This window comes from Sorex fumeus, unplaced genomic scaffold (assembly GCF_029834395.1).
Source record: "Sorex fumeus unplaced genomic scaffold, SorFum_2.1 ptg000081l, whole genome shotgun sequence".
Classification (NCBI taxonomy): domain Eukaryota; kingdom Metazoa; phylum Chordata; class Mammalia; order Eulipotyphla; family Soricidae; genus Sorex; species Sorex fumeus.
The window spans coordinates 8,789,825-8,806,194 of record NW_026606138.1 but is presented as its reverse complement, the minus strand read 5'-3'; the positions used below and the strand labels follow the sequence as shown (position 1 = coordinate 8,806,194).

The following is a 16,370-nucleotide window of genomic DNA, read 5'->3' as shown; positions in this document are numbered from 1 at the left end:
TCATGGAGGGATGGGTACTCGATATTATATGACTGAAACATAATCACAAAAATTTTTAAGTCTGTAACTGTATCTCATGGTGATTCATTAAAAAATAAAAAAGAAAATGGTCCAATCATGCAGAATAGGTATCAAAAACAGACAGAAATTGAATTTTTCATTACCCCCCTACCCACCCCACCACAACCACACACACAGTGTTGCAGATTCACCAATAGCTATAGTATTTCAAAGTAAACTTATGTATGCTACATGAATAAATGCAGCCTCACACCTGTCAAATGAGGACCAGAGTTAAATGACTCAAGAACCCCAGTATCAAGTTTACTTTTTGTTTGGTGTTTGGGTGACCACACACAGCAATTTTCAAGGGTTACTCCTGGATTTGCACTCAGGAATTACTCCTAGCAGTGTTCTGAGGTCCATATGGGATGCCAGGGATGGAACTTGGGTATGGCTCCAGCCAGTGCCATGTTTAAAGTGTGAGGAAAACAGGTTTATTTTTAGGGGAGAGAGTGACCGCTGTCCCCCACTAGCACAAAATATGCAGTCGAGTCCCCACATTTGGGTAAATCACAGGGATCAGCACATTTGGAGTGTAATGGATATGACTTGTCCTGGGAAGACTGCTTTCATGATTACGGTATCTCCCCTGCCAGGTAAGTATGAAGAAAACAATTTTTTTAACTAATCTATCCCTATAAAATGTGCAACCATCCTATTTCCAGTTGAGGAAAATGCCAATGTGAGCAGATCTGACTTTTCAAGAGAAGTTGAAATACAAATGTTGACATAAAATTAAGACACTGACCCAAAGAAGTCATTCTATGGCAGTGATTCATCCCAGGAGAATTCAGTTTGCAATCTCTGCAGAAATTTGGGAGATTCCACATTTTCAAAGCAGTGGCGTAAAGCATCTTTAATCCTTTTTTTGTTTTCATACTGAAATATGTTTTTGTAATTGAGACAAGACTAATGATAGAGATTTCTAATTTGTGTGTGTTTGTTGTTTTAATCTAAAGCCACAACTGTAATCCAACATCTTTAGAAGGCAAAGCTTAATGGTAGCACCTGCAATTGATGGAGAAGCCACTGTAAGTCATGGCAGATAAGAAGAAACAGGGCATGTTCACGCTAACGTCTTCTAGCATACTCTGTCCTAGCATTAGGACTAGGGGAGACGGTGACTTGTTTGCAGTCACAGATTTTGTATTCGCCCTTGACATGGCTCAGTCAGAAAGCACATCTGTGAAGTGTTTGCCAGCATGTCAAGAGTAACAGGACTCTTGAAGCCATTTCAAACGTCATGCCAATCCTTGTGCATAACATCTTTGAAAAGATTGCTGCTTTAGAGATCTTAATATTTCAAAAAAATGAAATGCAATACTTTGAACCATTTAGAAGTGGAGTTCTTTTACACAAAGTAAAGTTGAACTTTTTAAACTTCTTTTTTTTTTTATCAAACAAGCCTCTTTTTGGTAGTGGGCAAATAAATTAGCATGTGGGTCCTAAGTGCTCTTAAAATCGTTTTTCTATAGTTCTGTCCTCTGTTTATAATTCTTGAATAAAACTAAAAGTAAAGAAAGCCTTCCTCTAAAGGTTTATGAGCATTTTTCCATGAAGCAGAAGTAAAACAGAAGATCAAAGAGACCTAACAAAAATGCTTCAAACTTGGGATAGGGTGAGCTGAAGGCCAGAGAAAGAAGTGAACTTCTCCAGATAGTTAAGGAGATATTTCTATTTAAAAATGAAACAAGACAAAACCATGATAGGTTGAGTGTATCAAATTGACAGTTCTAAACAATGTTAAAAGTATCAGTCTTTGATATTTTACCCATAGCCTCAAAGACATTTTAAAAGAGTTTAAACAACTGTTTTATCAAGTGACAAATATGAACAAAAGCAGGTGAATATCCTACTCATTACTTGGATAGTCAATATCCTTTGGCTGCTCTGAGTCTTTCTGAAGAAAGTGTAGATTTTCCCAGTTTAAGCATGATTTTTTTAATCTTTTTTTGGGGGGGATTAATGTACAGACTTGAATTGTCTCAGTCAATATAGTGCATTCTGTAAATTTCAAAAATTGTTTAGTTGATTCTTTATCTTTGGTATGCTACCAATGTAAATCCACACTAAGAAATACTTTAAAATGAAAATTTTAAATTAAAAAATGGAATTAAATATATTTAAAGGAAAGGCATGAATCCATTCAGCCATGGGTAAGATACTCAATAAGTCTGCTTCTAATCATTGGTTAGTATTTAAATATGTAGTCACTAGTCTATTAATTTTTTCTATTTAATGGCACTTCTTCTAAATTTAATGACAGTTATTTTAAATAAATGCCCACATATTATTAACAACAATTTAACAAGATTTTTAAACCATGAAACATGAGTAAGAATCTATCAAATGTCAATAAATCAATTATTATTTAATGTAGATGTCTGGATTGTTACATCGAAACATACACAGTAAGAGTACTTTGAAAAACATTTCAATGAGAAATAATTTGCTGGTGTGGAGAAGGAAAGGTTTGTGGGAGGTTGCTTCATCTGCAAACTGCTAGTACTATTTCAGCACAAAATTAAGGATATATAATTTTAAAATAGATTTATTTTGTATAAAAATATGCATTGGGTGAAGTGCATTAAATTTTCTTGATTGGGAGTTGATTTTAACTAGGATACCATTTTAAGTCAAGTGGTTTTAATTTTTCTGCTGCCAATTAAATATGTGCTAAATATATTACATACTATTTTATTCTGGGGATTCACAACCACGTTTTAACAAAACATTTCTTTATATTGAACATAAATTTTTTTAAAAAAACACTTTTTTCTAGTTGTGGTGCCTGCCAAGTGACTATCCCTCAAACAAAATAAAGGATTTCATCCAAATGATTCTGTTTGTGCCTGCTGGCACACTTGCTTCCAGCCAGATGGACTCGGCTGCCATCCCCACTGGCGAGTGTGAATGGCCCAGGCCATTCTCGCATGGCCCTGCGTGCCCTTTTGGTGATCCTCTCCCACATCATGGGGTATTTACTGGGATCAGAAGTGAGACTGGCAAGTTCATGTGACATAAGAATCCCAACCTATAAAGCACATCAGTAGACACTTTGTAGCATGTGCCGTTTATTAGGATTTCCATTAAAAGTATTATGTTTCCATACTTTACAACCATAAAAGAGTAAATAATTTCAAAGGATTGCTTGATAGGAGACTTCTGTTTTAAATGGAACTTGGAAATAACTGGGAAATCACTGGAATAAATGTACTTAATAGACCCAATGCTGTGAAGTTCTTTTCAACTGTTTTCTTAAGCACATAAAAAGATATACCATTTCCTCCAACATTTTTTGAAATAGGTTTTGGTTTGGGGTCTTTCTCTGTAACATTTGACTTATAAATACTTCTTACAATGCTCCCATTGTCCTAATTCTTTCTTCCTGCTCTGAGGCTGAGTTCTTAACACCAAGAGATTCTGCCCCACACCCTCTTACTGCTCCGACCTACAAAACAAGCAAGAACCTAAAACCAGAAAGTAACATTACATGCCACTCAAGAAAATCTGTTGCACCACTTGATAAGTTGGAAAATGTATACTAAATGCCCCTATTGAGCTACTTCCCTTTTAACAGGAAACAAATTCCATTCAGGGCAATGAGCAAATATTTCACGAATCTGGGCTGTATGTGAAGCCAACACAGACTTTATTGCATGGAAAGGACTAGACTGTATGCCATGAAAAAAGATTAAACTTCATAAGAAAATTGTTTTAAAATAATATTGCTAATATAAAACATCGTGAGAAAAGTTAATGTCTATAAAATATAATGTTGTAATCCAATTGGAATCATGTGGATTGGCTATCTTTATAATCCTATTACCTGGGAAATGTCATTATTTTATCTGTGTAGAAACATTAGAACACTTTCTTTTCCCAGGATAATTAAAGAATAAAGTGAAACATTGCTGATCACTAATAGCTTTACCCATCAAAGATGAGCTAAGCAGGTAAAACTAAAGGGGAAAACATTTTATTTACTAAATGTATTCATTTGAGATCTCAAAAAAAATGGTTTAACTTTTTAAGATAAAGAACTTAAGCTGTTACGAGCTGGAGCAATAGCATAGCGGGTAGGGCATTTGCCTTGCACGCAGCCAACCAGGGTTCAATTCCCAGCATCCCATATGGTCCCCCGAGCATCGCCAGGAGTAATTCCTGAGTGCAGAGCCAGGAGTAACCCCTGTGCATCGCCGGATGTGACCCAAAAAGCAAAAAAAAAAAAAAAAGAGAGAGAGAGAGAGAGTGAGCGAGAACTTAATCTATTAATAATAACCCTTAAAACCAAGAAGAGTATGCATAATATTTTCAAATGGGCTCTTTAATTTAAAAAAAAAGTGGGGGGGGGGGAGCACTTGTAATTGAACATAGCAACTACCACACTTGCATATCAGGCTCCAAGCTGAATTCTTAGCCAATAGCGATAGCACAGTGGTAGGGTGTTTGCCTTGCACATGGCTGGCCCGGACCACCAGGGTTTGATTCCTTTGCCCCTATCAGAGAGCCCAGCAAGCTACTGAGAGTATCTCACCTGCAAGGCAAAGCCTGGCAAGCTCCCCGTAATCTATTTGATATGCCAAACACAGTAACAATAAGTCTCACAATGGAGATGTAACTGGGCCCGCTCGAGCAAATTGATGAACAACAGGGGAGACAGTGCTACAGTGCTACTCTAACATTTAATTCAAACAACCCCTCATCATATTTAGTTTATAAATTAGAAAAATTGAGATGCTGAAAATCTCAGAAACTGAGAAAACTTGCTCATGCTCAGAGGTAGCCTTGTAGGGAAGATTTTAATAGGAGTTTGGTTAACTCTGAAGTGTATGTCCTTATTTTCCATGCACTGTATCACTCCTACTTCAGGGCTTGATAAAGCCAACAAGTAAAGGAATGTTGTTTCTTAGGAGATAAAAATTCTGAGAAGTTCATTGTTGCCTAATAATTAACCCAATGGCTATGTATTGAACCCAAGCTTCTCTTTTGTCAAGGAAGAGATAGATAACAAGCAGGAAGGGGTAACTGGAAAATCGTAGAGTCTCTTGAGTCTTGACACAAGATTTAATTTCTGAACTTCATGATTTGGGAGATGAATAAAAGCTCCAAGCCTCTCTCCAAAGCTGAATCAGGCTTTCATATCTTGGAGGTATACAGACAATGGCTAATCTGTAGATGGATGCAAGAAAAGAGAATAGATTGAAGGGAAAGACAATCCAAGGCACATATTAAGGGGATCATCATTTTACCCTGTCCACCCAAGTCAGGCAGCTTCACTGAATGAGGATCCCATTGGGGAGGGCCTGAGAGAAGAAATAGGAGAAGTGGAATCGGGGACAATTAATCACCTTGCTGGCTCTGGAGGTGCAGTTCAGAAACCAGAGCGAAAAACAGGGCTCGCTTCCACAAAGCACTCAATCTCCTGAAAGAAACAGCATAAATACAGTCATATTTGCCAATGAAGGTTTCTAAATGTTTAAACTAGTCAGTAACACCACACAGATGGAGAAACTAATGCTTGCGGAAGTTAATGATTTGTACCCCAGTCACTCAGCGAGTTGGAGATAGAGCAGATGTGAACCTCCAATCTCTTGACTTCCAGATCTGCACATAAACCATCAAAAATACAAACCTTCTCGTCCTGAAATCTACTCAGCCCTTTGTCTACTGTGTGGTCTCCTGTCAACTTTCTACACTGCACTACCCAGAAGGGACCTCTTTCCCCTTACACAGTTTGTAAGTCTTGGTAGCTACATAAACGAGTCTTCGTGGTTTTTTTCCCCTCTCTTTTTCTGTTTCCTTTAATCCACTTGGCAAATATTTATTGAGTGCTTAGTAGGCATCAAGCACTATTCTAGAAGGATGCAGTGAAGAACAATACAATAACCTTGTCTCGATAACACAAAAAATATCAGAGATTAGCTAGGGCTGGAGAGATGGCTCAAAATGCTGAGAACATGCTCAGCATCCAGGAAGCCTGGTTTTGACCCTTGACACTGCATGGTCACCCCAAGTAAAACCCAGAGAGACCCCAGGCTTGGAGTAGCCCCGTGCATTACTGCGAATGCCTCCCCCCCAAAAAAATAATATATATATACATATATATATATATATATATATATATATGTCAGTGAATGGAAGTACCACAGAGAAAACAAAACAGAGGAAAATTAACAATTAACTGCAGGAAATAATTAGAGATGTGCAGGAGACTCTTTAGAGGAGGAGACTTTTGAGTTAAGGTCTAAATGCCAAAGATAAAACAGCCATGTGAAGAGGGAGAGAAAGCAGATTTTTTTCAAACAAACATTCCTATAGACTTTCCCTCCTGTGTTCTTTTTAACATGGCTTTGCTTTTACCAACGAAAACTTTCTTAATTTGAAAGTGAAAGTGTCATCTTTCATAAATTAAAAAAAATATTTCAAATTTTAAAGTTTCATGAAATATTTTAGGTGGAGCTATAGCACAGCAGTAGGGCGTTTGCCTTGTCCACGGCGAGCCCAGTCGAACTGGGTTCAATTCCTCCATCCCCCTCTGAGAGCCCGGCAAGCTACCGAGAGTATCGCACCCGCACGGCAAAGCCTGTGACGTATTCGATATGCCAAACACAGTAACAACAAGTCTCACAATGGAGATGTTACTGGGCCTGCTTGAGCAAATCGATGAGCAACAGGAGGACAGTGACAGTGACTATTAATATTAATATTTGTTACTATGAACTTCCCTACATGCTCAGCAGATTGATACAGCAGTGTCTTAATCAGAGATGTACAAAGTACTTGAGATGTTTATAGAAAATTTCAGATCAGTTCACATAAAAATACACTCAAATCACCATATTTTTATTTGGAAGTCATGAAAGTTCAGAATTTCTTATGTAATAGAATGACAAAACATTGCTATAAAATTCAATAATAGCATTTTACAGTATGCATTTCACAAGCTGTATAAAAAAAAGACTGGCTCCTAAAACTTTGTTTTTTTAAATGAACTATTTTCTTTAATTTTTCACTTCAGAGCACATACCTAGCATGTGTGAAGTCCTGAGTTTGATACCCCTGCACCCAGGCTTTATTGGGAATTTGCTCGAGTAAAGTAAAGTAAAGGCCCTCCCGTTGATCATCGATTTGCTCAAGCGGGCCCAGTAACGTCTCCATTGGAGACTTTGTTGTTACTGTGTCTGGCATATCGAATACATCACGGGTAGCTTGCCAGGCTCTGCTGTGCGGGCGAGATACTCTCGGTAGCTTGCTGGGCTCTCCGAGAGGGGTGGAGGAATCGAACTCGGGTCGGCCATGTTGGCTGCATGCAAGGCAGACGCCCTACCCGCTGTGCTATATGTCAAACACAGTAACAAGTTATTGGGAATACTGAGTTAAAATGAAAAGGAAAGAAGATTTTAAAAAAAAAAGGGCCTTGTTTAGAGCTAAAACACCTTATGGGGCTCATGGATGTGAAAGAGCACCTGCCATTCCAGTATAAAGCTGGAAGCTCCATCCTCTTATTGCCCCAAATGCTGAATATAAGCAGACGACACCACAAGCAAGAATGTGATCTGTAGTGCACCATAGCCAAAGTGTGTGTGAAAACCACAGCCAACATGTACAGCCCCAGCATGCACAGTAACTACATATGTGAGCAAATATAATCAAATGTTGGACTCAGGTCATCATGAAAACCAGAAAGGGAAGGGATGCATAAAGGTTGAGGAACAAACTATCATCCTTTTTGGAAATAAACATTTGTCATTAAATCTAAGAATTAAGAAAGTTTTGTTTTATAGGTTTATTCAGTTGCTATGTTATTTTAATTCAGAAATTCCTCCTCTCTCCCTCCCTTCCTTCCTTCCTTTCTTTCTTGATCTTTCTTTCTTTTACTTCTTTCCTTTATTCCTTCTTTCCTTCCTTCCCCCTTCCTTCTCTTTCCTTCTTTTTTCTTCCTTTTCCCTCCCTTCTTTCTTTCTTTCTTTCTTTCTTTCTTTCCTTCCTTCCTTCCTTCCTTCCTTCCTTATTTCTTTCTTTTCTTTCCTCTCTCTCTTTCTTTCTGTCTTTCTCGTCAACACCTGTCTTTACTAAGATATATGCATTACCTCTTATACATGTGGTTGCTCCCTGCTTTTTGAAAATTTATATATAATTACATATAGCACTGTTTGTTTTATGTATACAGTATGATTTACCTATTTGGTTAACCATTCATCTCCTTCCTCTGACAATTATCATTCTGTTCTCTGTATCTCAGAGATGCTTGTGTATTTTTTATTCATATTTTTTATAAAGTTGTTCACAACACTGGATTATATTCAATACTTCAACACCAGTCCCACCACCAATACAACTTTCCTATCACCACTATTCCAAACTTCCCACCACCACTCAAACCTGCTGAACAGGCAGATGCTAGATAATTTATTTTGTATTGTTTTTCATGAATAGCATAAGCTCTTGTGGCTGCATGCTCCTAGAAATCTAAAATTTTAGGTAATTAGGGTCTGGAGAAATCTCTGCAGCCAGCTGTTTGGTTCCAAGATTCTTTTGTGTGTCTCTGGATCATGGCCATCAATGAGCTTAAATAGCTGCTCTAGGCAGCTTGTGGGAGTGACATCCAGGGTTCCACAGGGGAGGGGAAATGGGAAGGGCCAACTCATCCCCTATCCCATGAGGCCTGGAGTTTGCCGTCACTAATCCCGAGTACCTGGGCTTTTCAGTGGGTTCTGGAAGATGGCAGCCACTGTGTGTTTGTGTATTTTTATTAAATTCCACATATAAGTGAGACCAGACAATATTTACTTAGCATGAAGTCTTGAAGTTCTATCCTTGTTGTTGATAATGATAAGATTTCCTGCATTTATGATAAAAATATGTTCAGTGTATGTATGCTATAATATATTTATGGATCATAACATATGCCTGTATATATTACATTTTGTGTGTATGTGTGTTGTGTGGCATATGTATATCACATGCCATTTTCTTTATCCATTCATCCATTGATGACAATAGACATCCATCAGTATATTTTTATGCCTTGTCTGCAATTAAATAATGCTGCAAAATTTACATGGAGCTACATGCTCATGATTTCATTTCCTTCATATAAATACCCAGCAGTAGATTACTGGATCATATGATAGCATTATTTTTTTTATCACTTGATCACTTGACATCCCACTACTCATCGATTTGCTTGAGCGGGAGCCAGTAACATCTCCATTTGTCCCTGCTGTGTGCTAGTGTAGCCCAATGGCATCTGCTCGTTCTAGGAACATGAAGAGCCTCAAATTGATCGTTCAGGGTCTTGACGAAGAAGTCTGACCATCTCGTAGGTGGACAGTCATGTGGTCTTTTGATGTCCTGTGGAATCCAGTCAGTAATGGCTCTAGTCCAGCGGTCATCTCCAAATCTCATTATGTGTCCAGCCCATCTGATTTTCGATGCCTGGGCAAACGAGACAGCATCCCTGATTCTTGACCGCTGACGGAGGTCAGAACTCTGGATTCTTTCTCTCATTTGAGTGAAGCATGATACTCCAAGCATAGCTCTTTCGATTCCTCTTTGGGAGACCTGAATAGCATTCTTACCCTGTTTTCATAGGGCCCAGGTCTCTGAGGCATATGTTAACACAGGAAGATCAGTGGAATCAAAGAGATGTTCCCAGAGCTGTAGGTTCTTCATCCTCTTAGCTATTTCTTTGACACTCTTGAAGGTGTTCCAAGCTTCTCTCTTCCTTCTGCACAACTCAAGTGCCAGGTAGTATGTCATGTTGACTTCTTGACCTAGGTACACATAACTGTTGCATTCGGAGATGTTCCTTCCATTGAGAACCAATGGAACACCAGGAGCAAGACTGTTTCTCATAAACATTGTCTTCATGAGATTCAGCTATAGTCCAACCTTTCCAGACTCATGGTCGAAGTCAGCTAGCATTTGTGCTGTTTGGCTAATGTTTGGTGTTATTATACGATGCCATCAGCAAATCAGAGGTGGTGTAGTTGCCAACCATCTATCTTTACTTCCATTCCTTCCCATTCCAGTTGCCGCATGATGTTCTCGAGGGTGGCACTGAAGAGTTTCGGTGAAATGGTATCACCCTGCCGAACCCCTCTCTTCACATGGATGATCACTTCTTTGTAGAATGATGAGATCCTGGTAGTGAATCTATAATATACCTCATGGAGGATCCTGATGTATTGAGTTTGAATGCCCTGATTGGCTAGGACTTCAATGACTGCTTCTGCCTCAACAGAAGCAAAGGCCTTCTTTAGATCAATGAATGTTAGACAGAACAGCATCTTGAACTCCCGAGAAATGGTTATTGTGTGGATATGGTCGATCATGCTGAATACATTGCAGAACCCAACTTGCTCGCATGGTTGTCCTTCATTCAATGTTCTGCCAATCCTATTCAGGATGACTCAAGTGAACAGCTTGTAGATGACAGATAATAGGCAGATTGGGCGATAGTTGCCAATGTCATGGATGTCTCCCTTCTTGTACAGTAGTACAGTCTTGCTGGCTTTTCACTGGCACTGAACCTTGCATTCAGACAGGTAGTGTGTGAAGAGCCGAGCCTGTGTATTGATGAGTACTGACGGCAGATTCTTCAGGTGTTCAGGTCTGTCCTTGTCTGGGCCAGTTGCTGTTTGTTTCTTTACTGACGAAATGGCATGTTGGATTTCAGAAGGAAGAGAATGTTGGGAACGACATATCCATCCTGTGGAATTTGGTATGTGGGCAGGTGGATGTGGCTATTGGAGAGATCCAAGTAGAAGTCATAGATAATCCTCCTCATTGCCCTTCTGGAAGATGTGATAGATCCATCAGTACGTCAGAGGGCAGTCATCTTGGTCTTGTAGTGGCGAAGGACAGGAGGGCATTGTGAATGCTTTTCCCAGCTTCTGCCGCATCTACCAGTACTGCTGCTCTTCTCTCTTTAAGATCTTCCTTTATTGCTTCTCTGCACTGCTTTGCGAGCTCAGACATTCACTTGTGATTGCCTGAGGCTTGCACCAAGCCACGTTGGCAAATAAGCTGAAAAGTTTTTGAAGACAGGCGTTTTCTTTTCTTTTCTTTTCTTTTTTTTTTTTTGTGGCTATCTCTCTCTTGGCATTCCTTGCACAATCATGGAGGTGCTGAACCAGTCGTTTGTATTCCTCATCAATTTTGTCCACGACAGCATCTTCCCATGTTGCCACCATAGTGCCAAAGAGCTCCCAGTTGGTGGTCATTGTGCCGAAGGATCATTCAGCCACCCGAGATTGAGCAATAACAGGTCTGTGATGCCCTTACATGTCCAGGACTGCATGTGCACTACACTGACTGGCTCAGCATGTGCATACCCTATGCTGGCAGGCTCAGGTAACCCGTTGAACCCCATCCATGATGGGGATCAGGGATTACAATTATTCCCCATGAATTAGGAATTCCCAGTAAGTGTGGGTCATTTTTTATTTTAAAAAATACTCTCCTAAAACCCAGCTCCCACAAGAGAACAGCGTAGAGTCTCCTGCCCCCGCACCTGGCTGTCCTCGCCAGGGCCCCTTGGAGGGGAGCGGGTTGAGTTTTTCCTCCCTGCCCCAACCAGGACTCCGGCAGCCGAAGACCTCCAGAACCAGCCACCACCATGCTGATACCACTCTCCACACACATGAACATACTGGCAGAGGAACAAAGGCATGCGGGTCCTGGAGCTGAGATCTCCAAGCCTACTTGGATCAGGGCTGAGCATCCTCCACCCAGATCCTCCAAATTCCAGTAGGCGGGGGTCACACCCACCAACTGGCCCCCTGGCACCGTGTAATCCCATCAACGGCCAACACTCAGAGACTATAAAACCCAGTTCCCGGAAGCGCGCGCAACTGCAACATCTCATTCCTACTTTGGACAAACTGTCAGACTACCAAATGTAATCTGCCCACACGGCAGAGTCTGGCAAACTCCCCGTGGCGTACCCAATAAGCCAAATACCAGTAACAATGAAGGATCTCATTCTCCTAACTCTGAAAGAGCCTTGAATATGGCACTTTTTAAAAAAATCTCAGGGCTAAGACAAAGGAGACGTTACTGGGGCCTGCTCGAGGCAATCGACAAATAACAGGATGGTTGTGATTGTGATTGTGATCTCCTATTGTTTCCCATATTGGCTGCAATAGTTTACATTCTTACTAACAGTGCACCAGATTTTCTGTTCTCTACATCCTTGACAGCACTTGTTATTTCTTGTGCTCTTGATAATGGACATTTTAACAGGTATGAGATGACATATTAGTGAGTTTCTTAGAACAGAAAGTTTAATATTGGATTTGTCTATGTTTCTTATAATATGGTCAGTTTTCAAATAATTGTCCATATGTTTAGAAGCTTTCATTCTTCACACCCATCAAGAACTCCATCCATTGCCAACCTCAAAATATGCTCTTAAGCATCTCTACTAGAGAGAAAAATAACTAATCAACCTGAGTGAAGATAAACAAAAATTGAATGAGTTTGGCAACCAAACTATTGAGCACAGATGTCTTGCTCACATATTCCTTGTGGATTTCCATCAACCTGGAGCTCTAACCCACTGAATAGAATTGAATCACAAGTTTTTTGATTGTAGAGGCTAGAGTAGTTTTTCCACGGAACTAATCCAATTATATTACAAATCCTCATAATATTGACTGTAATGATTTTATATTTTTTGTCTTAATTTTTAATTTTTCTTATTGTTTCTGTAAAAATCAAGAAAGATATTTTAATATTTTAGAAATTTGTTTGAATTTTTATTTATTTTTCCCAAAACACTATTCAAACGTTTGTATTAAGCATTAAAAAAAGTCAATCTAAACACTCATCTTTTCAGTATTGGTTTTAAGTAACAGAAAAAGCTAAAACCTATGTCAAGAAAAAAAAGAGAGGAAGCCTTAAGCATAAGAGAAAGAACACATGGAGGGTGCGGGATCCCGGAGGAAAAAAAAAAGAAAAAACAGGTTCCAAAAAGAGCCAAGTTCACCCGCAAGTTCCAGATGGAGTAGGCGCCGCATCTCGCCTCCCCCAGATGGAACCCCGGTGACCAGAAGCCTCTACAAACACAGCTCGAGTATGCGGGAACGAGGACTTTTTCTCAAATCTGCCGGACTACACCTCCCAGGTAACCTCTGATTCCGGAAGTCATGCCCACAGCCCGCCCCCCAGCGCCATCTTTGAAGCCTTAAGCATAAGAGAAAGAACACATGGAGGGTGCGGGATCCCGGAGGAAAAAAAAAAAAGAAAAAACAGGTTCCAAAAAGAGCCAAGTTCACCCGCAAGTTCCAGATGGAGTAGGCGCCGCATCTCGCCTCCCCCAGATGGAACCCCGGTGACCAGAAGCCTCTACAAACACAGCTCGAGTATGCGGGAATGAGGACTTTTTCTCAAAACCGCGTGGCTGCTTACGCGGCCACACGACATCTCTCTATATACAAAGTGATCAATGGGAAGTAAACCACCCAATCTTTCTCCCTGAAAGTCAGAGTTAAGTTTGGAGCACGGCCACAGCCCCAGAAACACAAGGACTTAATGCAGAACCCAGCAGCTTAGAGCAGAAAAGTGAAAGGACTATGCGTTAATCCAGGCCATCAAGTCTGCCGGAGGGGAAAGGGTGTTGCCCCATTCGCCCTCTCTTCTCTGGAAAGAAAGATGGCGGCCGCATGGGAGCCTTGTGAACAGCAGGTATGAGCCGGGGGTGTGGGGGCGACTAAAACCTCATGGGAAGGGGGGCGTTCCGGTCCGTCCTTCACGCCCTACCGAGGTCACCAGTTGCCCCCCACGAGCGGCTCTCCAGCACGGCCACAGCCCCAGAAGCACAAGGGCTTAATGCAGAACCCAGCAGCTTGGAGCAGAAAAGTGAAAGGACTATGCGTTAATCCAGGCAATCATTTCTGCCCAGAGGGGAAAGGGTGTTGCTCCCTTCCGCCCTCCTCCCTCTGGAAAGAAAGATGGCGGCCACATGGGAGCCTTGTGGACAGCAGGTATGAGCCGGGGGTGTGGGGGCGACTAAAACCTCATGGGAAGGGGGGCGTTCCGGTCCGTCCTTCACGCCCTACCGAGGTCACCAGTCACCCCCCACGAGCGGCTCTCCAGCACAGCCACGGCCCCAGAAGCACAAGGACTTAATGCAGAACCCAGCAGCTTGGAGCAGAAAAGTGAACGGACTATGCATTGATCCAGGCCATCAAGTCTGCCGGAGGGGAAAGGGTGTTGCCCCATTCGCCCTCTCCTCTCTGGAAAGAAAGATGGCGGCCACATGGGAGCCTTGTGGACAGCAGGTATGAGCCGGGGGAGTGGGGGCGACTAAAACCTCATGGGTCGGGGGGCGTTCCGGTCCGTCCTTCACGCCCTACCGAGGTCACCAGTCGCCCCCCGCGAGCGGCTCTCCAGCACGGCCATGGCCCCAGAAGCACAAGGACTTAATGCAGAACCCAGCAGCTTGCAGCAGAAAAGTGAATGGACTATGCGTTGATCCAGCCCATCAAATCTGCCGGAGGGGAAAGGGTGTTGCCCCATTCGCCCTCTCCTCTCTGGAAAGAAAGATGGCGGCCACATGGGAGCCTTGTGGACAGCAGGTATGAGCCGGGAGTGTGGGGGCGACTAAAACCTCATGGGAAGGGGGGCGTTTCGCTCCGCCCTTCACGCCCTACCGAGGCCACCAGTTGCCCCCCACGAGCGGCTCTCCAGCACGGCCACGACTCCAGAACACAGAAACCAATTTCTTAACTATCTGACTTTCAGTAGAAATACTTCCAGGATCAATAGGTAAAATAGCAGAAATCCAAAACCAACATTTAATTCTTGAACCCAGCTGTAGAAAGCAAATCACTTCACAATGCTTTTTCAGCATGTCTGATTTGGGGGGGGGGGGGGGGGTAAACTCTAAATAATAGTGGCGAATCTTTTATTGAAACAATCTAATCAAAGCGGATAGAGTGATAACTAGAATTCATCTGCCTCACAGGGACGGGGAGGGGTGGGGGGTGGGGTTTTATTGGGGTTCTTCATGGGAAAAAATAAGTATTGGTAAAGGGAAATGTGTTTGATATTTGCATGACTGAGACATAAACCTGAAAGCTTTGTAACCTTTCCCACAGTGATTCAATAAATAAATAAAAAAAAATAAATAAAAAAAAAAAGAGAAATGAATAAAAGTAACAATAGAAAGAGATGAGTGTGAGTCAGGAATTCGAGACATTTGGGCTCCTTTACATTTCATGCTAGTGAAGTGGAAATAGTAGAAGTTTGGCCTGTCTTTGAAGACAAGGAAACAATATGAATAGAGGAGGTACCTTTCATAGCTGTGTCAGAAATCATGCTTCTGATGATAAATTTTAAAAGGTCCAAAGTTGAAACCAGAGTAAAAACTCTAATTAAATAAATATATTATTAAATATTACATATGCACCACCAAAAATTAAAATACAGATGGGTTTCCTTTAAAATAAGAGGAGATGTAAAATATAATGGGTTTATGTGTATCTCTAAACACCTCCTCGCCCATTTTAATAGTTATAAATTTTAGTAACACCCTCACAGGACATCTCCCAAACAAAGTGTTGCTGAATCCAGAAAGCTGAGATATATAAAAAGCAGGCTTTTGGCATACACTTTGTCTGGAATTTATTAGCAAGTAGAAATGCAACCAAAATGGAAATTTTACACAGTCAAAACCCAAAGTGCTTTTAACCAGATAGGTTAGAAATGATATAATAAATGAATAATAATTTATGAACATAAAAGTGTGGATAAGTCATTCAAGGAGTGACAACTGCAGAATTCTAGTTTTAAAAAAGATAGAGTGGATATCAAAGAAAATTGACTAGCTGCCAACAAACATTAACCTCTTCATGATCTTTTTAATATATTGCCAAATAGATCTTGTCATTTTTCCATCCTCAAAGCAATACATTTTTATTTATGAAGTATGAGAGAATATAATATTACAAATACCATTTAACATACATCCACAGTGTGTATGGCAACTTTGAGAAGATTTCATTCTTAAAAATGAGGACACTGATAAATCGATAGCTATACACCTTTAGGATTATGATTTAAGTCTGACTATAGACTTCAGTTTAATGTGACTGTGATCTTCTTTTATCTTTATATATATTCATATATACTTTCTTTTTATTTGTCATGGTGAGCAAACCACATCACAGAAACCACAGTATAAAGTATATCACCAAAAACCATCTCACTCCTTGGAAGAAGAGACTGCCAATAAAGCTAGCATTGAATTGGTCCAGATGGGATGGCACAAGAGAAAATAAACCTCAGAATTAAGA

At 40.8% G+C, this 16,370-nt stretch overlaps 1 non-coding gene across 1 annotated transcript; it reads right to left on the bottom strand.

The window, feature by feature from the left end:
• Positions 1-504: 504 nt before the first annotated feature.
• LOC130039003 (U1 spliceosomal RNA) lies at positions 505-667 on the bottom strand. Its single transcript, XR_008794811.1, has one exon. It is a non-coding gene; the product is annotated as a U1 spliceosomal RNA (small nuclear RNA).
• Between the last annotated feature and the right edge of the window lie 15,703 nt (positions 668-16,370).